Source organism: Sceloporus occidentalis, unplaced genomic scaffold (assembly GCF_023333645.1).
Source record: "Sceloporus occidentalis isolate IW3139 unplaced genomic scaffold, rSceOcc1.0.p SCAF_428, whole genome shotgun sequence".
Classification (NCBI taxonomy): Eukaryota; Metazoa; Chordata; class Lepidosauria; order Squamata; family Phrynosomatidae; genus Sceloporus; species Sceloporus occidentalis.
In genome coordinates this window covers 142,225-163,401 of record NW_028317408.1, presented here as the reverse complement: position 1 = coordinate 163,401, position 21,177 = coordinate 142,225, and the positions used below count along the sequence as shown (strand labels likewise).

At 49.7% G+C, this 21,177-nt stretch overlaps 1 pseudogene; it reads right to left on the bottom strand.

Annotated features, from left to right (window-relative positions):
• Positions 1 to 229: 229 nt before the first annotated feature.
• LOC149272644 (unconventional myosin-VIIa-like) lies at positions 230 to 14,475 on the bottom strand (annotated as a pseudogene).
• Between the last annotated feature and the right edge of the window lie 6,702 nt (positions 14,476 to 21,177).

The following is a 21,177-nucleotide window of genomic DNA, read 5'->3' as shown; positions in this document are numbered from 1 at the left end:
CCCTACTCGCAAGACAAAGAGAGACAATCACAGAAGCGCAAAAGAGAAAGAGCCAATCCCCGACGCGCAAGATAAAGAGAGCCAATCCCCGACATGCAACAGAATGACAGCCAGTCCCCGACGCATTAGAGAAAGAGTGCTAACCCCAGACAGCAGTAGCAGAGACACCGAGCATCACTGTCCTAATGCTGGACATGGCCTCCTACCCACCATCAATGGTCACAAAGGGTCAGTGAAAGACATTAAGAGGGGAACACAACTTCATACCCGAAACTGCGCTCCCACTGACATCTTGCGAGACGGTCGTCTTTCTTGAGATATCAGTACCTAGAAGCAAAGAAAAAACCCAGCAGATGTGCTTAGCGTCCACGGGCCTAAGAGAGAAGCCAGAGGAACACACAGGGGCCTACAGTGTTTGGACATCATGACTGGCTGAGACACCACGGGAGTTACTTTCATTAGGCAGAAAAGGTTTGATGTAGGAAGAGTAAGAAGGAAACATGAACCTTGTCTCTCTGCCCCGGCGTCAGCGTTCCTGTCCTCGAAATACTGGCTACAGAGAAAAAAATCCAAGTAAGAAAATGGCCATCGGTATTCATCAAACACGATGAAGAGACCTCTCCCACAGCCCGGACACGGATCCCCCTGTTACTACCCCTTACACCCTCCTCACGCCCCACCACCTAAAAACCCTGGCCGTGTGTCAGCACACGATTAGCCCTCGTTCAGCAGCTGGATCCCCCTTGGACGGTACCTGTGAAGAGGACACTTAATAAGGAGGTGACACTGTCCATGAAAAGGCCCTGGATGTTCACAGGCAGCGTGTCCCGATTCTTTTCCAAAAATCCAACAACTGTGTAACGGACCTGTGAAGAGAGGAACGACGATAACGAGAAGCGGCCGAGAAGGAGCTGGGAACGTATCCAGAGCGGACAAAGAGGAGATGGCAAGAAGGCGCCACGAGACGGCAGACATGAAGGAGGAAGTCATCAGCCGCAGACCAACCTATCGTAGAAGACAACGTGAGAGGAAGCCATACTTCCCAGAAGAGGGTTTCTGAAGCTGCACAAGAACATAGGAAACCGAATCGCCACGAGCGCTCCGCTGGGCGACAGACCTTTCCTGCGTAATGGAGGATTATAAATCCAGGGTCCTTCCCGCGGACCTGTTCAAAGTGAGGATTGGCTCGGCAGCTACTCGTCAGCTTCTCCACAAACGACGTGTCGGAGGCCTAGAAAGAAAAACACGCCACGGCTGTCACAACCTACAGGGAGGCCAAAAGCCTAAAAAACCGAGACAAAGCTAAGAAGAACGTAACCAGCGTTTAACAAAAAAGAAGGCTTAGAATGAGATCTTTCTGAGGAACGGGGAACATCTGAACACAGTTTTCAAAAAGACCTAGTTCTAGGACCCAATGTCTGGGGCCCCGTGAAAGCCCCGTGTGGCCCATCCAGTCACCCCTTAATCCTGCTGTAAAAAGACTCAAACCTTAATAAGTCCTCTGTCTCGTCATTCCCTCTCTGTATTAGCCTCTACCACTTCTGCTGAGAGGCTGCTCCACATATCTACCACTCTCTCGGATAAGTAAAACTTTCCGGCATTACACCTAAAAGGTTTACTCCTTTCCTACCCGAGTCAGGAGGCGTTTGTAAATTACTGCTGCCAGGATTGCTGAGAATCATGGGAGTTGTAGTTTAACAAATGCCGGGGAGCCCCTCTGTTTGTTGCATCTGGTCTAGATCAGCCACATACACACGCATCATAAAACAATTTACACATTCTGTGGGGCTATCACATGCTAACGTCACACACTGCGACTGTGTCCCCGCCACACAGAAGCCATGACACATGTAAAAGATACTCCCAATAAAGCAGACAAGACCCCCCTCTGCGCATGACGACCATACCAGTGGAAAAGAGCTCTGTTCATCGAGAATACACAGGATGCCCCATGGCCGCGCAAGGAACAGATCCTACGAGAGAAAAGACAGACAATTATTAAACTGCCCCCGCAGGAGCAGATCCCCCACCAATAATCCAGCCCCTGCGGGAGACGATCCCCACCAATAATCCAGCCCCCGCGGGAGACGATCCCCACCAATATCCCAGCCCCCGCGGGAGACGATTCCCACCAATAATCCAGCCCCCGCGGGGAGCAAATCCCCACCAATAATCCAGCCCAGACGGGAGACGATCCCCACCAATATCCCAGCCCCCCGCGGGAGACGATTCCCACCAATAACCCAGCCCCTGCGGGAGACGATCCCCACCAATAATCCAGCCCCTGCGGGAGACGATCCCCACCAATAATCCAGCCCCCGCGGGAGACGATCCCCCACCAATAACCCAGCCCCCGCGGGAGACGATTCCCCACCAATAACCCAGCCTCCGCGGGAGACGATTCCCCACCAATAACCCAGCCCCTGCGGGAGACGATTCCCACCAATAACCCAGCCCCCGCGGGAGACGATCCCCACCAATAACCCAGCCCCCACGGGAGACGATCCCCACCAATAACCCAGCCCCCGCGGGAGACGATTCCCCACCAATAACCCAGCCCCTGTGGGAGACGATCCCCACCAATAATCCAGCCCCTGCGGGAGACGATCCCCACCAAAAACCCAGGCCCCCGCGGGAGACGATCCCCACCAATAACCCAGCCCCCACGGGAGACGATCCCCACCAATAACCCAGCCCCGCGGGAGACGATTCCCCCACCAATAATCCAGCCCCTGCGGGAGACGATCCCCACCAATAATCCAGCCCTGCGGGAGACGATCCCCACCAATAATCCAGCCCCTGCGGGAGACGATCCCCACCAATAATCCAGCCCCTGCGGGAGACGATCCCCACCAATAACCCAGCCCCCGAGGGAGCCAATCCCCTACCGTGCACAGGACAGGCAAACAGGAAACGGAGGAACCCAGGAGGGGAGGCTGGGGCGATACGCTTATTTACATACCAGGACAGCCTGGTTATTTTTGAAGGCCACGGTCTCCTGGTTGATCCCTTCTTCCCAGTAATGCTGCTGCTCCATCAGAAAGATGTGCTGTGAGAAAAAGGACATTGGACACACGAATGCGATGGAGGCTGGAACTTCCCTGCTGGCCCCGCTTCTATTTCTTTGGCCTCGGCCCCCCACAAACACATAACGAGCACAGGTATGGCTCACGTAACGTGTCCCTCTTGGCTCTGAAACACCTGAACATACATGGTCCCTCCGGTGGGGGGGGGGGGCTCTTCCAAAACCGAGATCTAATACCACGTGATTTACATCCAGAGTAATTTTTTATCGAAGCCGGTGGGAAAGTCGCGTTGGCTTTGGTACCTCGGTGGGGCGCTTGCATCTTGGTGTTCGTGGAACAGATTCCCTGGTGGGATGGGCCCGACGTTTGCTGGTGGGACTGAATGGTCGTTGTGAAAGCCATTGGGGTAAATCGGATCTACACCCTACGCTACAATTACTACGTCACATGGCAGAAGACGCACACGCGGCCAGAATCAGGAGATTCCCGCATCCCGCCAGCTCTACATGAGGCCGGGTCAGACCGGTGGCCGATAAAATCTTCTGGGGTTCGATATTTTTGGTAAACTGGAATCAGTCTGACATTATTATGACTTCTCCGTGTATTTTATTGTCCGGCATCGAGATATCTTATTGTTTTTAAAGAGCGTTTAACTTCTCTGGGTTATTGCATCCTAGAATATAAAGTTAGTCGTTCCTGGTTGACCCCGCAAGCATTCTCGACTAATGTCCTTGGGGCAACTTTATCAACTTCAGGGGCCCGATATTCTGGTAACGACCAGGAACCGGCGAGAGGCTCAATGGGGAAGCGACTTACATCCAGCCAGGATACCGAGACCCCCCTACACCCCCTATCCCAGAATGCTGTGCGCAGCCCACCCTAAACCCTGCTTGGTATGAAGACACTCACGTGATTGAAGAAGTTCTGGAGCTGCTCGTTGGCCAGGTTAATGCACAGCTGCTCAAAGCGATTTACTGAGAAATTCTCAAAGCCAAAAATATCCAGTATTCCTGAAAGAAATGTCCGGGGTGAAAAAAAGGACTGAAAGACACACAAGGCCAAAGGGGGTTAAAAACCCCCAATATCATCTGATTCCAGAGACATCGCAAAGGACCCAACAGATGCAGCACTGGCCACCCCCCTCTATACTGCCCGTTACACCATCGCCCCCCCTATACTGCCCGTTACACCATCGCCCACCCCCACTCCCCGTTACACCATCGCCCCCCCCACTGCCCGTTACACCATCGCCCCCCCCACTCCCCGTTACACCATCGCCCCCCCCCGACTGCCCGTTACACCATCGCCCCCACCCACTGCCCGTTACACCATCGCCCCCACCCACTGCCCGTTACACCATCGCCCCCCACCCACTGCCCGTTACACCATCGCCCCCCCCCACTGCCCGTTACACCATCGCCCCCCCCCCACTGCCCGTTACACCATCGCCCCCCCCACTGCCCGTTACACCATCGCCCCCCCCACTGCCCGTTACACCATCGCCCCCCCCACTGCCCGTTACACCATCGCCCCCCCCACTGCCCGTTACACCATCTGCCCCCCCCACTGCCCGTTACACCATCTGCCCCCCCACTGCCCGTTACACCATCTGCCGCCCCCCCCACTGCCCGTTACACCATCTGCCGCCCCCCCACTGCCCGTTACACCATCTGCCCCCCCCACTGCCCGTTACACCATCTGCCCCCCCACTGCCCGTTACACCATCTGCCCCCCCCCACTGCCCGTTACACCATCGCCCCCCCCCCCCCACTGCCCGTTACACCATCGCCCCCCCCCCACTGCCCGTTACACCATCGCCCCCCCCCCACTGCCCGTTACACCATCGCCCCCCCCCCACTGCCCGTTACACCATCGCCCCCCCCCCACTGCCCGTTACACCATCGCCCCCCCCACTGCCCGTTACACCATCGCCCCCCCCCACTGCCCGTTACACCATCTATCCCCCCCCACTGCCCGTTACACCATCCCCCCCCATACTGCCTGTTATACCATCCGCACCCCCCTATACTGCCCGTTACACCATCCGCCCTCCCCCCCCACTGCCCGTTACAGCATCCCATAGATGCCCCTTTATGCCTGCCATGTTCCCGTAGATGCCCCATTACTCCTGCTGAGACTCACCAATCTCCTGGAAATCAGCCTTTGCATCCAGATCCCCCACAAGCAGCTCATTCACTTTAGTAACAATCCATCCAAACAGTCGGGCGTAAATGACGCGGGCGATGGAGTCTCTGGAGTCTGCGGGGCAAATTACATTTTTTACCATAACATAAAACACGTGTGGCCCCCTCATCCCACACAACACGGGGGGCCGAAAAACACATCTATGGGGAGGAAGAGGGGACATTCTTTACATACTAAGAGTAATGAGAAAAATCTACCAATCCACGTGGGAAAGAGATAAAAAAAGTAATAAAATTGTTTCAATTCCCAGTAACCATAGCAACCCAGAGAACACGCCTTACATTGACCTGCGCGGCTCGGGGCGGATATACATAGAAAAAAAATACATAATCCAAACGAACAAACACACAACGCGAAGAAAGCCCAAAGATCGGAGTAACCGGAACAATCCGCTTCCATATGAATTGTTCTGGCGATATTATCGTTACTTTAGGGTATTTTAGGAAGATGATGATGATGATGAAGATGATGATGATGAAGATGATGGGATTTCTTCGCGTCGTGTGTTTGTGAGAGAAACGAACGCGTTCATCTGGATCATATATCCACCCCGAGCCACGCAGATCGATGCGCTACAGACATGGCAGAAGTGCTAGAGGCTAATACAGTGAGGCTCCCAGTAGAGGTGGTAGAGGGTACTACATTAAGGTTTCCGTGCGAGGGCTTCCCATGCGCGGCACCGGCACTCACCCTCTGCCTGCTGCTTGGTGTGTAACCGGCGGATGGATTCCCCTCTGGTCAAAGATGTCGTATAAACCAAGCAGTTGTTCAGGTCCTTCTCCTGGACTCCAAACTGCCCCTAAAAAGAGACAAAACCGGCAATAAAATAACGGGGACCACCCAAAAAACATATACCGAGAGTGACCCGCCGAGCGCGGCAGACACTGTCCCAACTCCCAACCACCGAAGGGTCTTCTTCCCCACATTATACAGGGCCCACATTATATAGGGCCCACCTTAACCACTTAATCACCTTAGTACTTTAGGCCGCCAGCACAACGCAGGTTTATCCAAAAAAACATTGTGAAATACGCAGAGTGTGACATACAGCGCGCGCGGCACAATTCCTGGCACTTTTAGTGGTACTTTGTGCCACCCCCCTTTGCAAGGATAACATCCGAGCCGTACGATGGCCGATGAGGTTGGAGAATACACGGGAAGGGATCGGAGAGGGTTCCTCCGTACAGAACCCCTCCAGATCCCTCACATTTCCAGCTCGATGCTGGTGGTCTCTCCAGTCCACCCCGCAGGTTTCCTATCAGGCAGACACGATATTGGTGCGGGGCAGGCAGGCGCGGGGCGGACAGGCATCCTCTTCCAGGTTCATTCATTACATTTCCAGTTGACAGGCAACCGATGTTGCCCTGAGTGGTGAAAATGGGCATTTTCTGTGCTTTTGCTATTTTCTTAGTCATTTTGTGACACTCAAGAACCTTTTTGCGGCTCATCCCAGCGATATTCCTTGGATTTACCCGTTGTGATGAATGGCCTGTGTGTTACCTAATATTTATTCCCCCGTGAAACAGGAAGTCACAGCCAAACAATTTCCTGTTCCTAGTCACCCTGGTGTACTAATATCACTGGGATTATACTGCAAATGTTTTCATTTAAATTCAGATTGTGCCGCGCATATATTTAACAGCTGATATATTTTTTGGATAAACCTGTTGCGTTTGCAGTTGCTTGATATCCAGGAGCAGAGTAATTTTGTGTCTTTTATGAAGAAAAGGCCTAAAGGTTAAACAATAAAGACAATTTTTCACAGCCTTCTTTCCTCATATTTTCCATGGGTGCCAATATTAGTGGAGGGCACATTTATATATATATATATATATAACACATGACATTTTTGCACATGAAATGAGTGGAAAAAACGATGCCCCCTCCCTCTGCACATGAAGTGGTGCTGCTGAGCAGCTCTGTGTAAACAAGCCTTCCTCCCTCCCTGCACATTAAATGAACAAAAAACAATGGCCCCTCCTTCTGCACATGGAGTAGTGCTGCTGAGCAGCTCTGTGTAAACGAGTCTCCCTTCCTGCACATGAAATTAATAAAAAACAATGCCCCCTCCTTCTGCACATGGAGTAGTGCTGCTGAGCAGCTCTGTGTAAACGAGTCTCCCTTCCTGCACATGAAATGAATAAAAAAACGATGCCCCCTCCCTCTGCACATGAAGCAAGTAGCGCTGCTGAGCAGCTCTGTCTAAACAAGCCACCCTTCTTCCCTGCACAGCTGCTGCCCATGCCGAGAATAGCAGATGAAAAGGAAATGAAAGTGCTTACCCAATAGTCACCCAAACACAGTGTATCACCCCTAATCACTAGAATTATACATTTCAAAAAACATTAACCCTCAACCCAAAAGCTAAGAGTCCGTAAGGGAGCACTTTGTAAAATTTTAAAAGCTGCATGTGCGGAATTATCCGAAGGGGGCAATGCTGAAAAAACAGACAGTTTGAGGGTATTTATGTGAGTTTCTCTAAACATAGAAGTGGGGAACTATAAAAATATAGTAAAAATGACAAAGCTTTGGAACAACCCCTGCTCATGAAGGGGTTAACATTATACACACACATTAACTATACACTACCCAGGGCTGACATTACAGGGAGACCTCCGCTTTAATGCCCCTTTTAAATTATGGTTTTTCTGCAAATGCATAGCAGGATTCAGCAGAGCCGCTCGCTCCCAAATGCGTCTGCGTCTGTCGAGCTGCAGCTTCTCCTTAAGGCAGGAACTTTACCTGCCCCTGCAGGGCTCTTACAAAACTCTGTCATCCGGGCCTGGCGGGGTTGTTCGGGAGATCAAACTGACCCTTTCACTACACACCTAAACCCCCCGCTATCCGACTGCGAGAGCTCCAGCCGAGCGACCCAGAGAGACACCCGCCACCTCCCCCGGCCCGAGACCTCTTACCGCTGCAGCTTTCAGCCACCCCCACGGTCGGCGCAGATACTGAAACGCCACCCGCTTCCTGGGGTTCAAACGTAATGTTCCCCAGAGACAGGATCCCCGAGAGGACGACCTTCAGATCCAGCTCTTCCTGTAACGATACAAAGAGACAGCGCGATGTAGAGACAGCTAGATACAAAGAGACAGCGCGATACAAAGAGACAGAATAATTGAAAGGACGACCTTTCAGACAGACAGCAACCACAAGAGACAGCCACAGGCAGCACGATACAAATGCAATGAGACAGTCCCAGACAGTGCGATACAAAGAGAGAGTCACCTGATCCTGGAAGCCCACCATGCGCATGGCGTTACACACTCGCTGATACCCAGAAACCCACTGGTCGTGTTCTGCACATTCTCCTCCAATGTACCTACAAAGCAAAGAGACAGCCCGAGAAGAGATTAACGGTCTCCCTGGGAGGTATTCCCACAACGCCTTGTTTTCTGGCTTTAATGGAATATTGTTTTTAGTAATTGACGGACGCGCTCATTCAGTAACCTGTACATGGCTGGATCCAGCAGGCCGTAGAGCTCCTTCTCCTCCCGGCCGCTCCCGTACAGAATGTAGTAAAACACATGGAAGTTCTTCTCGCCGGCGTCCTGGTGAGACACTCGCGATTTCTCCAGGAGATACTCGTTAATCTTCGCCCCGCGGACTGCAAACAACCGAAGCTGAGGCTTTACTCACTGATTTATCTATACATTATACAGGGGGCTGGTCACTGATTTATCTATACATTATACAGGGGCCGGTCACTGATTTATCTATACATTATACAGGGGCCGGTCACTGATTTATCTATACATTATACAGGGGGCCGGACACTGATTTATCTATACATTATACAGGGGCCGGTCACTGATTTATCTATACATTATACAGGGGCCGGTCACTGATTTATCTATACATTATACAGGGGCCGGTCACTGATTTATCTATACATTGTACAGGGGCCGGTTCGCTGATTTATCTATACATTATACAGGGGGCCGGACGCTGATTTATCTATACATTATACAGGGGGCCGGACACTGATTTATCTATACATTATACAGGGGCCGGTCACTGATTTCCTGCAGTAGGCTCTCATGGGGCCCCAGTTCTAAAGGGGTTAATCCTTCTGTAACACAATGCACGCTCTGTATAGTGTTCATGTGCAATGTACAAAATGCAGTGCAATCGCCATAGTGACCGTCCTGCTGATGACTCTACTTGCCCCCGGGGGCAGATTCTCTCACCCGCTCCGCGTCGGAACCTCAGCTGGATGTATTTTCCAAACCGACTACTGTTTTGGTTCATTACGGTCTGAGCGTTTCCAAACGCCTCCAGCAAAGGGTTAACCTGAGGAGACAGAAAATTTAGCCTCCAGACCCCTGCCCCGTCCACGTACCCCAGCCGCGCCCCCTTACCGCCTCTTCCACGTACCCCGGCCGCGTCCCCTTACTGCCTCGTCCACGTACCCCGGCTGCGCCCCCTTACCGCCCCGTCCATGTACCCTGGCCGCGTCCCCTTACCGCCTCTTCCACGTACCCCCGCCTCGTTCACATACCCCGGCCGCGTCCCCTTACCGCCTTGTCCACGTACCCCGGCTGCGTCCCCCTGTCCCGTCCACGTACCCCGGCCGCGTCCCCCTGCCCCGTCCACGTACCCCGGCCGCGTCCCCCTGCCCCGTACCCCGGCCGCGTCCCCCTGCCCCGTTTACGTACCCGGCCGCGTCCCACCTGCCCCGTCCATGCACCCCGGCCGCGTCCCCCTGCCCCGTCCGTGTACCCCGGCCGCGTCCCCCTGCCCCGTCCGTGTACCCCGGCCGCGTCCCCCTGCCTCGTCCATGTACCCCGGCCGCGCCCCCCTGCCTCGTCCATGTACCCCGGCCGCGCCCCCCTGCCACCTCTATATACCCTGACCTCATCCCCCTGCCGCCTTTATTTACAGTGCTGTGAATAGTATTTGCCCCCTTGCCAATTTCTTCTATTTTTGCTTATTTGTTACATTTAAATGTTTCAGATCAACTGATTTTAATAAAAGACAAAGATACGCGGAGTAACAGAATGCAGCTTTTAATTCAAAGAGTTAATGACATTTTCCCACCTGTATCTTCTCAACGCGCTGTGAAGAGGACGGTCCGAGTGGCCAAACAATCTCAGAAGCGTGGAAGTCGGATGCATCTTCAGGTCAGAAAGTCTCCAAAACTACAATCCGGCGTCACCTTCATCCCCACGAGTCTGGAAGGGTTTCAGGAAAAAAACCACGACTCTCATCCAAACTCAATCGTCTTCAGTTTGCCGAACCCCACGGGAACTTCAAAAGGAGTCAGATGAACCCAAAATAGAGCTTTGTGGCAATAAACACCAGGAGGGGGGGTTGGGGCACTCAGAGGCAGCCGTATGGAGCAGCACCGCCTGCCCGCGGATAAATATGGTGGCCACTCTTTAATGTTTTGGGGTTTCCCTGTTCGGATACATGACATCATGGACTCTATCAAATACCAACAGATATTAAGTGAGCTCCTGACTGCCTCTGCCTGGGCCTCGGATCTTCCGGCGGGACAACGATCCAAAATATACCATTAAATCGAGGCCCTGCCGTGGCCACCCAGTCCACGCATGAATTGCCCCTTTAAGGTACTGTCGCAGCATGTCCGTCGGATCAGCGTCTTGCCGCAGAACCCGATTGGACGTCCTTCTTCAGGATTTTTTGTGGTTCCGGCAGTTACGGAGTCACCAAGGTCCCCAGACCATCACCACCACCGCGCGTGACCGCTGGGGTCATCGCGTTACTGCATTGATGTAGCGGGACCCACATCCTCGGCAGAGTTCCACTTCTCACTCCACAGAAGGTTATCCCAAACACCTTGGAGCATCAAGATGTTTTTGGCAAATGCTGGGTGAGACTTTGCGTTATTTTTGGCCAACGGTGGTCTTCTCCTTGTAGACCTTGCCATTTTTAAGCAGTCTCTTTCTTATTGCGAACTCTGAAGCGGGGCCGGCAGCTCTTTACATCTTAGTCTGGGTTCTTCTACGGCCTCCTGGATGAGGCGCCGATGCTGTCTTGGAGGAAATTTGGTCGGTCGGCCGGCCGGCCACTCCTGGGAGCGTTCACCACTGTTCCCAAGCTTTCTCCATTTGCAGAGATAACACACACTCGTGCTAACACGTACACGCTTATGTGTACACTCATGCTAATACACACACAGTTTGCATACACATACATACTCCCTGCCTCCCACGCTCACTCATTCCCTCACTTTCTCTTCCCTCAACTCATAACCTTATTTGCTGCCCATTGTGTGCCTTGTGCTTTCATCGCAGGGTCACATGACCCTATCACGTACCCTCTTGTCAAGACGGTAAGGCCATTTCTTTTGGAGCTGCTCTGGGGCAATAGCTCCCCGGCCCGGCCAGCCCCTGGTTGGTAGGAATCATGCCTGGGCATGTCTGGTGAAATTAAATCCAATTATCTTTTACGTTTGGTGAATTGGTTCATTTAGCAATACGTTTTTTTACATGGGTGATCGCGGTTTTGGTTAACGCTTTACCTTCTATACACGAAATGATCATTTAAAAGCTGCGTTCTGTGTTACTCTGGATGCCTTTATCTTCTATTAAAATTACTTGATCTGAAACATTTTAATGTGAGGAACAAGCAAAAGCAGAAGAAATCTGGAATGGGGCAAATACGTTTTCACGGCACTGTACCCCAAGCACATTCCCTCGCTTCCCATATCTACCCTGACTTCACCCCCCACCTACCTTATATACTCGAACCACATGACCCCCGCCTCCCCTATACACCCTGACCATGTCCCCTGTATACCCTGATCACCCCCCTGCCTGCCTAATACACTCCGACCACGTCCTCCCCCACCATAACCCAACACCTCCCCAATCCTTTACCTGAAGGATCTGTTGTCCAAGTCGGGGGCTTCCTCTGCTGCGTCTCACCAGGTGCTTGAGTATGAGTTTGGTACTCTCAGTTTTTCCAGCCCCGCTGTCCCCACTAGAAAACCAGTTCGGAGTTCAGTGGCAAAGTTGGGGCAGAGAAAGATCATTCCTCAAATAGTGGGGTTCCCCGGGCCGTACGGCAGAGATCCGGGATCTGCTAAATCCAAAACCCCACCACAGGACCAGGAAGAGATGGAGAACAGGAACAGAGACCCCCCCGCCAGATAACAGGGTGCGGGACAGGGAACCCCCTCACATAAAGGGGTGCGGGGACAGAGACCCCCGTCAGAGAACGGGGTATGGGGACAGAGAACCCCCTCACATAACGGGGTGCGGGGACAGAGACCCCCGTCAGAGAACAGGGAACCCCCCATATGTAAGAAATGAGTTATCCTATAACTGGGGGCAGTGGAACGCGTCGGGTAATGTCCAGTCTCACCTTATCACAACGCACTGGTTTCGGGGGCTGCCTCCTAACCCCCCCTGCAGAGCGCTGTACGCCCGATCGGCCACAGCAAATATGTGAGGGGGCAGCGAAACGAGAGGCTTGGATCCGTACACGTCCGAGACCTGGAGGGTGACAAGCGTTTAGAGAGGTAGGTAAAGGAGGGGGTAACTGTGACAGAATGAGCTGTCATACAGGGGCCCAAGGTAGTCAGAGATGGCTCCAGCCCGGCTACCAAACAGGCAGGAACCCATTAACAGGATGGCTGCCGGGGGGGGGGGGGGGGGTTGTCTACATGTACCTGTTTATCAATGTTAATTTATGTTAATGAAGTTCTGTGGTTATCAGTCTATGTTTTACAACAATAAACTGTTCATTCCTGCTGTACTCAGTTCAAGGTAGTTGTGTCTACTTACTGTATACACATAGCAGGGATCCAAGGTGCGCCTGCTGGCTGGTGCTGGAAGTGATTCCGGGGACAACAGGAGGATACATGTGGGTGATCTCTGGGAGTTACTACAGCTCTCTTGGTGAACCCGTGGAGCAGTGTACAGGGGGGGGGGGGGGGGGGTGTACAGGGAGAGGTAAACGGAGGTGTGTATGAGGGTAAATGCAGGCGTGTAGGGGGGTAACTGTATGGAGCAGTGTAGGGGGGAAGGAAAACGGAGGTGTGTATGAGGGTAAATGCAGGCGTGTAGGGGGGGGGAAGATAAACGGAGGTGTCTATGAGGGTAAATGCAGGCGTGTAGGGGGTAGCTATATGGAGCAGTGTAGGGGGGGGAGATAAACGGAGGTGTGTATGAGGGTAAATGCAGGCGTGTAGGGGGTAGCTATATGGAGCAGTGTACAGGGAGAGGTAAACGGAGGTGTGTATGAGGGTAAATGCAGGCATGTAGGGGGGGAAGATAAACGGAGGTGTGTATGAGGGTAAATGCAGGCGTGTAGGGGGGTAACTGTATGGAGCAGTGTAGGGGGGAAGGAAAACGGAGGTGTGTATGAGGGTAAATGCAGGCATGTAGGGTGTAGCTATATTGAGCAGTGTAAGGAGGGAGGTAAACGGAGGTGTGTATGAGGGTAAATGAAGGTGTGTAGGGGGTAACTGTATGGAGCAGTGTAGGGGGGAAGGTAAACGGAGGTGTGTATGAGGGTAAATGCAGGCATGTAGGGGGTAACTATATGGAGCAGTGTACAGGGGGGGGGGTAAACGGAGGTGTGTAGGGGGTAAATGCAGATATATATATATATATATATATATATATAGGGGTAGGTATATGGAGCGGTGCATGAGCCAGGCTGCCTTCTAGGAATCCAAGTAAACCTGCTAAAGCAACGCCATAAACCCAGGAGACACCAGGAAGCGGCTGATACATTCTGCACTGAGGGATCATGGGAAATGGAGGGCTGTTTGTATGTAAATAACGCCATGTTTTTAGTGCTGGTTTTAATTAGTTTTTTCCTCGTGTTTCCCTGTAAAATTTACAAAAGGCTTATGGAGGCCTGGGGGAAAATCTCCTCATAAACGGAGTTACGGAGGCCGCGTCTCGTAAAGGTTAAAGGTCATTCAGATAAGAGCCGCCATATTAAGACAAGAAGAAAGCAAGACCAGGGGGTCCGGGGTCTCTAGAACTGCCCTGGAAACGGCATTGAAAAGTCCCACATTCGGAACCAGTACCTCCCACTACATAGTGGATCAGTGCTGGGCCCCGACACTGGGGAGAGAGCCCGTCAGCCGGGGAGTGAAAGGAGGGATGATAACGAACTGTTTTACCTCAATAAAATATTTTTACCCCAATCGGGGTACCCTCGGTTGTTACCCTCGTGATTCACAAACAGTCTGCAAGAGGGTCACAGAGCGAGACACCCGCTGGCCACGAAGAGCGCATGGCCCTGGGGCCACTGACATGATAAATGTGAATAATATCGATTTCTCATTAGCCACAGGATTAAAGATCTGCCAAAGACAGCTTGTTGGTCTCTTAACCAGCGACACGTCACACCCGGGGCCCCACTTAACCAGCGACACGTCACGCCTGGGGCCCCGCTTAACCAGCAACACGTCACGCCCGGGGCCCCGCTTAACCAGCGACACGTCACGCCCGGGGCCCCGCTTAACCAGCGACACGTCACGCCCGGGGCCCCGCTTAACCAGCGACACGTCACGCCCGGGGCCCCGCTTAACCAGCGACACGTCACGCCCGGGGCCCCGCTTCACCAGCGACACGTCACGCCCGGGGCATCAGCTCCGGCAGCCCCTGTGATAAAGGACACGGTAAATGCATCACATAGGAGCGTTACCTCCGTGCTGTACATCGGCAGCTCCCGGAAAGGGTTCATCGCGACCAGGATGTCTCCGATATACGTCTGAAACAAAACAAGACACTAAATAAGAGCTTTGCCGACCAAAGAGACCGCCTTGATCCAAGGATCACCCCCAAGGAACACCTAAAAGGAGCAGTCCAAGTATCGCCCCCAAGGAACACCCAAAAGGAGCAGTCCAAGTTCAGGCTGGGCAGGTGGGGCAGTGCGGATAGTGTTGGGGTTCAGGTGGGGCAGTGCGGATAGTGTTGGGGTTCAGGTGGGGCAGTGCAGATAGTGTTGGGGTTCAGGTGGGGCAGTGCGGATAGTGTTGGGGTTCAGGCTGGGTAGGTGGGGCAGTGTGGATAGTGTTGGGGTTCAGGCTGGATAGTTGGGGCAGTGTGGTTAGTGTTGGGGTTCAGGCTGGATAGTTGGGGCAGTGTGGTTAGTGTTGGGGTTCAGGCTGGATAGTTGGGGCAGTGTGGATAGTGTTGGGGTTCAGGCTGGGTAGGTGGCGCAGTGTGGATAGTGTTGGGGTTCAGGCTGGATAGTTGGGGCAGTGTGGTTAGTGTTTGGGTTCAGGCTGGATAGTTGGGGCAGTGTGGTTAGTGTTGGAGTTCAGGCTGGGTAGGTGGGGCAGTGTGAATAGTGTTGGGGTTCAGGCTGGGTAGGTGGGGCAGTGTGGTTAGTGTTGGGGTTCAGGCTGGGTAGGTGGGGCAGTGTGAATAGTGTTGGGGTTCAGGCTGGGTAGGTGGGGCAGTGTGGTTAGTGTTGGGGTTCAGGCTGGGTAGGTGGGGCAGTGTGGATATTGTTGGGGTTCAGGCTGGATAGTTGGGGCAGTGTGGTTAGTGTTGGGGTTCAGGCTGGGTAGGTGGGGCAGTGTGGATAGTGTTGGGGTTCAGGCTGGGTAGGTGGGGCAGTGTGGTTAGTGTTGGGGTTCAGGCTGGATAGTTGGGGCAGTGTGGTTAGTGTTGGGGTTCAGGCTGGGTATTTGGGGCAGACCGGGCAGTGTTGGGGCTCAGGCTGGGTATTTGGGGCAGACCGGGTAGTGTTGGGGTTCGGGCTGGGTATTTGGGGCAGATTTCGGTTCTTACGTAGATCTTCTGCTCCAGGAACCGGCTCTTTAAAGTTTCCAGAAGTCTCATCTCATTCAGATCGGGCAAGAGGGCGGCGTCTGACCCCGGGTCCCCCATGCTGGGGCAGAGACTGTCCCCCGCCGGGCGGGTGCCGGTGCCCTCCGTGTCCCCCGCCGGGCGGGTGCCGGTGCCCTCCGTATCCCCCGCCGGGCGGGTGCCGGTGCCCTCCGTGTCCCTCGCCGGGCGGGTGCCGGTGCCCTCCGTGTCCCCCGACGGGCAGGTGCCGGCGCCCTCCGTGTCCACAGAACTCGCCATAGTAAACTGAAGCATGTGTCAGCGAAGGAGGAAAGGTGAGCCACACCCACGACACGCCCATGGTACGTGAAAAAAGGCCAAATTCCAAGAGTTTCGTACGCCCGCCTACCCCAATAGCCCCTCCCCATTGTGCCACCGCCCATGTGTATCAATAATAATAACACACATTGTACACCACTACGGAGTATGACGGCGATATATAAATAACACGTTGTATAGCGCTGTGGAGTATGATGGCGATATAGAAATAATAATAACACATTGTACAGTGCTACGGAGTATGAAGGCGATATATAAATAATAACACACATTGTACAGCACTACAGAGTATGACCGCGATATATAAATAATAACACACATTGTACAGCGCTGCGGAGTATGACGGCGATATATAAATAATAATAACACATTGTACAGCGCTGCGGAGTATGACGGCGATATATAAATAATAATAACACACATTGTACAGCGCTGCGGAGTATGACGGCGATATATAAATAATAATAACACATTGTACAGCGCTGCGGAGTATGACCGCGATATATAAATAATAACACACGTTGTACAGGTCTGCGGAGTATGACGCCGATATATAAATAATAATAACACATTGTACAGCGCTGCGGAGTATGACGGCGATATATAAATAATAATAACACACATTGTACAGCGCTGCGGAGTATGACGGCGATATATAAATAATAATAATAACATACATTGTACAGCGCTGCGGAGTATGACAGCGATATATAAATAATAATAACACACATTGTACTGCGCTATGGAGTATGAGGGCGATATATAAATAATAATAATAACACACATTGTACAGCGCTGCGGAGTATGATGGCGATATATAAATAATAATAACACACATTGTACAGCGCTGCGGAGTATGATGGCGATATATAAATAATAATAACACATTGTACAGTGCTACGGAGTATGAAGGCGATATATAAATAATAACACACATTGTACAGCACTACAGAGTATGACCGCGATATATAAATAATAACACACATTGTACAGCGCTGCGGAGTATGACGGCGATATATAAATAATAATAACACATTGTACAGCGCTGCGGAGTATGACGGCGATATATAAATAATAATAACACACATTGTACAGCGCTGCGGAGTATGACGGCGATATATAAATAATAATAACACATTGTACAGCGCTGCGGAGTATGACCGCGATATATAAATAATAACACACATTGTACAGGTCTGCGGAGTATGACGCCGATATATAAATAATAATAACACATTGTACAGCGCTGCGGAGTATGACGGCGATATATAAATAATAATAACACACATTGTACAGCGCTGCGGAGTATGACGGCGATATATAAATAATAATAATAACATACATTGTACAGCGCTGCGGAGTATGACAGCGATATATAAATAATAATAACACACATTGTACTGCGCTATGGAGTATGAAGGCGATATATAAATAATAATAATAACACACATTGTACAGCGCTGCGGAGTATGATGGCGATATATAAATAATAATAACACACATTGTACAGCGCTGCGGAGTATGACGGCGATAGATAATAATAATAACACACATTGTACATCGCTGCGGAGTATGACGGCGATATATAAATAATAACACATTGTACAGCACTGCGGAGTATGATTGCGATATATAAATAATAATAACACACATTGTACATCGCTGCGGAGTATGATGGCGATATATAAATAATAATAACACACATTGTACAGCGCTGCGGAGTATGACGGCGATATATAAATAATAATAACACACATTGTACAGCGCTGCGGAGTATGACGGCGATATATAAATAATAATAACACACATTGTACAGCACTGCGGAGTATGTCGGCGATATATAAATAATAATAACACACATTATACAGCGCTGCGGAGTATGACGGCGATATATAAATAATAATAACACACATTGTACAGCGCTGCGGAGTATGACAGCGATATATAAATAATAATAACACATTGTACAGCGCTGCGGAGTATGATGGCGATATATAAATAATAATAACACACATTGTACATCGCTGCGGAGTATGATGGCGATATATAAATAATAATAACACACATTGTACAGCGCTGCGGAGTATGACGGCGATATATAAATAATAATAACACACATTGTACAGCACTGCAGAGTATGACGGCGATATATAAATAATAATAACAACACACATTGTACAGCACTGCGGAGTATGTCGGCGATATATAAATAATAATAACACACATTGTACAGCGCTGCGGAGTATGACGGCGATATATAAATAATAATAACACATTGTACAGCGCTGCGGAGTATGACGGCGATATATAAATAATAACAATAACACATTGTACAGCGCTGCGGAGTATGACGGCGATATATAAATAATAATAACACACATTGTACAGCGCTGCGGAGTATGACGGCAATATATAAATAATAATAATAACACACATTGTACAGCGCTGCGGAGTATGACGGCGATATATAAATAATAATATCACACATTGTACAGAGCTGCGGAGTATGACAGCGATATATAAATAATAATGACACACTGTACAGCGCTGCGGAGTATGACGGTGATATATAAATAATAATAATAACACACATTGTACAGCGCTGCGGAGTATGACGGTGATATATAAATAATAATAACACACATTGTACAGCGCTGTGGAGTATGACAGTGATATATAAATAATAATAACACACATTGTACAGCGCTGCTGAGTATGACGCCGATATATATATATAATAATAACACATTGTACAGCGCTATGGAGTATGACGGCGATATATAAATAATAATAACACACATTGTACAGCTCTGCGGAGTATGACGGCGATATATAAATAATAATAATAACACACATTGTACAGCGCTGCGGAGTATGACAGCGATATATAAATAATAATAACACACATTGTACTGCGCTATGGAGTATGAAGGCGATATATAAATAATAATAACACACATTGTACAGCGCTGCGGAGTATGATGGCGATATATAAATAATAATAACACACATTGTACAGCGCTGCGGAGTATGACGGCGATATATAATAATAATAACACACATTGTACATCGCTGCGGAGTATGACGGCGATATATAAATAATAACACATTGTACAGCACTGCGGAGTATGATGGCGATATATAAATAATAATAACACACATTGTACATCGCTGCGGAGTATGATGGCGATATATAAATAATAATAACACACATTGTACAGCGCTGCGGAGTATGACAGCGATATATAATAATAATAACACACATTGTACAGCGCTGAGGAGTATGACGGCGATATATAAATAATAATAACACACATTGTACAGCGCTGCGGAGTATGACGGCGATATATAAATAATAATAACAACACACATTGTACAGCACTGCGGAGTATGTCGGCGATATATAAATAATAATAACACACATTGTACAGCGCTGCGGAGTATGACGGCGATATATAAATAATAATAACACATTGTACAGCGCTGCGGAGTATGATGGCGATATATAAATAATAATAACACACATTGTACATCGCTGCGGAGTATGATGGCGATATATAAATAATAACACACATTGTACAGCGCTGCGGAGTATGACAGCGATATATAATAATAATAACATACATTGTACAGCGCTGCGGAGTATGACGGCGATATATAAATAATAATAACAACACACATTGTACAGCACTGCGGAGTATGTCGGCGATATATAAATAATAATAACACACATTGTACAGCGCTGCGGAGTATGACGGCGATATATAAATAATAATAACACATTGTACAGCGCTGCGGAGTAGGACGGCGATATATAAATAATAACAATAACACATTGTACAGCGCTGCGGAGTATGACGGCGATATATAAATAATAATAACACATTGTACAGAGCTGCGGAGTATGACGGCGATATATAAATAATAATAACACACATTGTACAGCGCTGCGGAGTATGACGGCGATATATAAATAATAATATCACACATTGTACAGCGCTGCGGAGTATGACAGCGATATATAAATAATAATAACACACACTGTACAGCGCTGCGGAGTATGACGGCGATATATAAATAATAATAACACATTGTACAGCGCTGCGGAGTATGAGGGCGATATATAAATAATAATAATAACACACATTGTACAACGCTGCGGAGTATGACGGCGATATATAAATAATAATAACACACATTGTACAGCGCTGTGGAGTATGACAGCGATATATAAATAATAATAACACACATTGTACAGCGCTGCTGAGTATGACGCCGATATATAAATAATAATAACACATTGTACAGCGCTGTGGAGTATGACGGCGATATATAAATAATAATAACACACATTGTACAGCGCTGCGGAGTATGTCGGCGATATATAAATAATAATAACACACATTGTACAGCGCTGCGGAGTATGACAGCGATATATAAATAATAATAACACACATTGTACTGCGCCATGGAGTATGAAGGCGATATATAAATAATAATAACACACATTGTACAGCGCTGCGGAGTATGACGGCGATATATAAATAATAATAACACACATTGTACAGCGCTGCGGAGTATGATGGCGATATATAAATAATAATAACACCCATTGTACAGTGCTGCGGAGTATGACGGCGATAGATAATAATAATAACACACATTGTACATCGCTGCGGAGTATGACGGCGATATATAAATAATAATAACACACATTGTACATCGCTGCGGAGTATGATGGCGATATATAAATAATAATAACACACATTGTACATCGCTGCGGAGTATGATGGCGATATATAAATAATAATAACACACATTGTACAGCGCTGCGGAGTATGATAGCGATATATAATAATAATAACACACATTGTACAGCG